Below are 6,210 nucleotides of genomic sequence, written 5' to 3'. Positions count from 1 at the left end.
CAGGATTTTATTCCAAAGTACAGCATCTGGCTTAGGTGAAGCTTTTTGTAATTCAAACTACACAACCTCTTGACATAAGATAATACAATCTCTATTCTATCAACTGACCTCTGAGTACAGAGATGTTCTGAGATACTCTTGTTGTTAATTGCTTTCATCCATCTGGGCTTTCAGCTGGTGATAGCATTTAAATCTGGGCTGAAAACTGATTTGCTTACAATAGTTTTAAAGAAAGTAATATTAACTCATTAGCTTAGCTTCCCATCTAGCACATACTAGAAGACATAGCCTAATTGATGCTGTACTTTTCTAACGTATTGCTAGCTAATTTAGGACACTGACTCCTCTTCACATCCAGAACAGTTGTGGCATTTTAATTCATTACTGCCATACAGATATATAGCACTCCTCTGACTGAGTTTCTGATCTCCAAAACAGAGAGCAATTTTTGTCTGCCAGTCCACTGCAGTTTGGAATCTCTGTTAAATAGTTGATGAAGATGGCTTTAAGCAGCGTTGTCAGATTTTGCACTGTGGCAACACCAAGTAACAAGCAGAACTGACATGCTGCTGACATTGCTGTGGGAATAGTAATCTCTGCCGGGGTGCACAGCAACTGCTGGGGTGCTAACACCTTCAGTCACTGCAGCCAGCTTGCTAGACTCATTTATCGATATCCCACCATGAGCACTAACAGCTCAGCGTTGATACCCTCTGTGCATGAGATCTATGAGAAAGTAACAAACACTGTTCTAAACAGAGGAAAAATGCAGTATCAAGCAACAGGTGGCTATAAAATGCTATTAAATCACAGTGGTAACATTGTTCTTCCTCTTTATGTGTTCCTAGCCCAAGAAAAAGAAAGTCTTCATTTATGCTGTACTCACTAACAAATATATTGGAGTGCTTTTCAGCATGCTGGCAGTCCTTCTCTCTGTTCACATACATCAGTCTTGGCTTAAGGAATATTTGTATTCTAAAAAAGACTCCATTTACTTTGGCAGTATCTCCTTAGGACACTTGTAATTGGCTTTCTACTATCTTTGTAAAAATTTAAAAGCTGTTTTTTTAACCTATTCAGAGAGCTCGTCTCTGTTTTTCTTTCATACAGTGAGAGGTGGGGGCTAGAATAATCTCAAATGATTTATTTAGAATGGCCCTTTATTCAGCTGATAATATGGTTTAATTTATCAAAATAAAAGATGAGAAATACTGAAAAAGTCTTGTAAAAAAACCAAGGAAACTTTCTTCCAAGCCTGAATGAATAATATTCAGCATGTCTCATAGAATATGCAGGTGACTCATTCAAAATGATAGATCACCTGGAGCCTGTTTTCAATGTTATGAAGCCCCTTTCCCTGCGATTTGAAATGAATTGTCATGGCTCTGACATATCCCGCATTTTTCAGGCAAACAATGGTTTCATTTATAGATGAAGTGACAACCTCCGGGCTGGTGGCATGCCCCCAGCTCCGCATTAGCAGAGCAGCATCAATGCCAGCCGCCCAAGCACAGGACAAACTGTCCCTCACTCTGCACCTTCATTTTCTGGGCAAACACTTCCCTCTCTTGGTACAAAAACTAACTACAGCTACACCACAAAGAAAAACATACTCCTATCTATCTTTCACATGTTATTTTAAATATTTCCTTTTAATAATAACAATAAATTTTATTTTACTATTATATGCCTCTTCCAATATGAACAGCATATTGGATGTTTGAGCTTTTTCCCGCCTATGAACAAGAGTTTGGCAGTGCCTGAGCTTTTCGGCCAGACACCAAACAGTGTGCTTAGGAGACCTGGGAAACCACGTTGGGGCTTGGCTTTCTCTCAGTTCTCTGACTTAAAACACGGGCTGAAGCCATGGCAGTCCTTTACCTTACACAAACAAACAATAAAAGGAAAACTTAGCAATGGCGGACATTTTCTAACGCTCCCGATAATTCCGGTCAGACCCTCCCCTTGCAAGCAACTTTGCTGATTGAACAGTTTTCCGCTGCCTCCTACACCTAACCTCCAAAACACACATTTAACCCCACACCGCCTTGGCCCAGCCTGCTCTGCTGCTGGAAAGGTTCCTGGGAGCAATTCAGACACAAACAGCTGAGCTTGCACAGACCCTGGGCAGGCGTGGGTGAGCTAACCTGCTGACCCAGCCAGCTCAACCCAAAGCATATGCGCGATCCCCTCTGCCAGCAAGGTGGTGAGGGCTCATCCCAGCCTGCTGGTGCCCGGTGGAGAAAAGTTGGAGCCTCTAGCCCACAAAGCTGGATGCAGGAAAGGACTTCAGGTCCAGAAGGACTTCTGCTCTTAGCCTGTTAATAGAAATCAAAGCACATACTGGAGCACTGCATGCCAGAACTCGGGGAGACCCCAGCCGAGCACGTTCCCTTCAGGGACTGAGACAACAGCAGAAGACAATTGCTGAAATACTCCTGGGAAGAGACAGAGATGGGCAGGAGGGCTGCCTGCACGTGCCATGCTTCAGACGGCATAACTGACCAAAGGCCTGAGGTTACGGTACTGGAAAAGAGCAAGATCCACAATATGGAGGGCTTCAGTGCTGAGCTGAATTCCTCGCACCCTCCTAGTGATTTAAAAGATAAATGACTGCTAAAAAAGGAGAGTTAAGAGGAAAAAAACCAATTGGCTGGTTAGGTATCTGCGGTGGAGACCAGTTCAGCAACTTTAAAGAGCATGAAAATGGCCAATATTTCACTTTCCTGAGACAAAAAATGACTACTTGTAACTCAACTGAAAGCAATGTTCTTGCTCAAAAAACAGCCATTTGTAGCTCATCTGAAAACAATGTTCCTGCACAAAAAGTGACCATTTATAACTCAGAAACTCAGAAGCAATGTTCCCACTCCACTGGGAGTTTCCTCAGTATTGTTAGGCTAACATGTTGTTACTGTTTTCAATGTTGTACCATGCCTGGGTGGGGAACTATATTGGTTATGGTACTCTGGCCTCTGCAAGTTGCTCATGCACTGGTGAGGATGGCAAGGTCAACAGAAGTAAGAAACGTCTCCTCCAGCCTTCCCAGGAGACCATCACAGCTGTGTGAAAAAGACAGACGACCACTGTGCTTACCGTGAGATTTAGCTACGAAAAAGTTATGGGGTGAGCTTATTTCTATTTGAATCAGGGCAGGCTCAGCCTCTCCTGACAGCAAAAGTAGGAAGGGACACAGGAAAATTAAAATATCTTCCATGCTATTCAGCAAAACAATTTTCTGTGCATATTTCCTATGTGTTTTGCATAGTGTCAACCCTGTGCTGTCTTTATAGGCTGGTATCATCTAAAAAGGGAAAAACATGTCACCTGGGGTAGGATTCATCTCACCTAACCTTAGCTGTCTAAATCAGATCATTGCGGTGACTGCAGAGAAACAGGCTTTGGCAGGGTCATCTTCCTCCTCTGCCTTATCCCAGACGCTTTAAGCTGAGATAGCTCATGCCTGAGAGATGAGTCTAAGCCTCCCTCTCCCCATGAAGTACAAAGGGCAAGCTCAGCATAGACATCTACGGGGCAGAGAGGTGAATCCCACCGTTACTTTCTATGGATGCCATTCAGGTCTCTTGTGACGATTTAGACATGGAAGGGTGTCCTGCCTGGCCTCCAGCTGCTGCTTCAGAAGGAAGCAGGTCTCATGGCTCCCACTCTCATCTGTCAGCTCTATGTAGATGCCTCCAGTACCCTGAGATGTTTAACATGGCACTAGGCACCTTTCTTTAGGTACCTAAATTGCTCCCTGTATTTCTAACTGTAAAGTAGAACAGGCTGGGGCTTAAAAAGCTATTTTCAGTATGAAAATTAGATAATTCGTGACAAACTTTTGCTCTATTATATACTGGGGGGACGGGGGAGAGGGGAGTTTCCAAATAAATTCCAAAAAAATGAGACAATGCTTTCCTTATTTAAAATTATTGGGGGTTTTGTGGAAAAAAAAAAAAAAGAAGGGAATTGAAGGACACGAAGAAGAAGAGAGGTTTAAAAAAAAAAGCCAAAAATGGAACGATAGCAGAATTTTTCCGATTTAAATCCATCATAAAATTGTGCTTGATTTTCTCAATTTAGAAAAAAAAAAGCACTACAGAAATATTTCCAGCAAAATTACACTTTTCATGATCATAGAATCACAGAGTAGTTTGGGTTGGAAGGGACATTTAAAGATCATCTAATCCAACCCCACCTGCAATGGGGGGACATCTTCAACTAGATCAGGTTGTTCAGAGCCCCGTCCAACCTGACCTGGAATGTTTCCAGGGATGGGGCATCTACCACCTCTCTGGGCAGCCTCTTCCAGTGTCTCACCACCCTCATTGTAAAAAATTTCTGCCTTATATCTAGTCTAAATCTATCTTCTTTCAGTTTAAAACCATTACCCCTTGTCCTATCACTACAGGCCCTGCTAAAAAGTCTGTCCCCATCTTTCTTATAAGCTCCCTTTAAGTACTGAAAGGCCTCAATAAGGTCTCCCCGGAGCCTTCTCTTCTCCAGGCTGAACAACCCCAGCTCTCTCAGCCTTTCCTCATAGGAGAGGTGTTCCAGCCCTCTGATCATTTTCGTAGCCCTCCTCTGGACCCGCTCCAGCAGGTCCATGTCTGTCTTGTGCTGAGGACTCCAGAGCTGGATGCAGTGCTCCAGGTGGGGTCTCACCAGAGCAGAGCAGAGGAAGAGAATCAACTCCCTTGAGCTGCTGGTTGCGCTTCTTTTGATGCAGCCCAGGATACGGTTGGCTTTCTGGGCTGCGAGCGCACATTGCCGGGCCATATCCAGCTTTTCACCCACCAATACCCCCAAGTCCTTCTCCGCAGGGCTGCTTGCAATCCTTTCATACCCCAGCCTGTATTGATACTGGATATGATGCTCCATATTTTCTTATAGCAATTATAAATTTTTGGCTAGTGCTACAGTAACCTCTTCAGATGATAGAAATAATATGGGACCTCAGCAGGGCCTCACAACAATTCCCGTAAGCTCAGAGTCTGTGTCCATAGGAGTCATCTCCAGTGGAACAGGACCTAAGTGCACTTCTGCCTTTGGTGGTAAGAAACCAGTGGTTCAGCTGCTTGGGGAATCGCAACCCAAAGCAACTAGAAATGGACGGTCAAAGGCTGCTGAGAAAGAATACTGCATGCATTGAGAGATCCTCCCCTCGCAGAGCCCCCGGGGTTTCTGGCAGACCAGTGCTCCCTGCCCAGTGAGTTGGGACCAGCAGGTCTCTGCGTACAAGGGGAAGAAGCCTACCTTCATCAAAGAACATTGCTTTGTCTTTCAGGTGTCAAATAAACCCATTTGGTGTTGCAACACAGATCCGCTGTGTTGAGGAATTTAGATTTAAGGGCAGCCACGCACCCAGGAACGCAGTGACGGTCTAGACAGACTTAGACCGGTTTGTTTGGTGCTAGTCACACATCTTGAGAGCCATTTATCACCAGGATGGGCTGGTGGGCCAAGCCGAGTTGCTGGGGCTTTAATAACAGCGATTGCTTCAGGAGTTTCAGCACTGGTAAGAGAAAAGGTCGGGTGGGTTTTTTTGTTTGGTTTTGGGTGTTTCTTTTCCAGAAGGAAAGGAAGGCGAGTCAAATGTCTCTGCTTTGACAGCAAAAAGGAAAGCAGGATCGAGAAGCGGTGAGAGACAACAGTATCTCCAGTCAGTTTTGAGGTGCCCTTGAGGGTCCTAGGAGAAGGCTGAGGAGGAATACATTTGGGAGGGGTTTATGGCTGGACACGACACGGCAAGGGTTCCCAACTCACAGCTGTAAGCTTGGACACGGGAATAGAAGATGAGGCATCCCAAGCCTGGAAATAGACTGCCAACAGCCGAGTCTGGGAACCGCCGTTATTTAGGCAAGCTAGAAGATGTGGTCTTGTGAGCCGCACAAAAAGGTAATTTTCACAATAAGCATTTGTTTGTCTTTGCAGGGCTATTTAAGACATTTACCAGTGAAGCCATGATTAAACTCCCATTGAAAGTGACTCAGAAAAAGGTATCCGTAGGGCATTGTTCGACCTGTGAATTGTTAGCACTGAGGTGATTTTACCGATGAGACAAAAATTCCTAATTATTCTTCCTTCAGTGATAGTTTGAAGATGGCGGTAGACTGTGGCTCTGAGGTGGCCATCACAAGAAACAACCACCATATCTGTCACACACACACCCGCACGTTAACCTTTTAAAGTCACTTTCACTTCGACAAC

This window comes from Gavia stellata, chromosome 3, assembly GCF_030936135.1.
Source record: "Gavia stellata isolate bGavSte3 chromosome 3, bGavSte3.hap2, whole genome shotgun sequence".
NCBI classification, from domain to species: domain Eukaryota; kingdom Metazoa; phylum Chordata; class Aves; order Gaviiformes; family Gaviidae; genus Gavia; species Gavia stellata.
The sequence above is the reverse complement of the archived record's forward strand: the minus strand, read 5'-3'. Positions refer to the sequence as shown.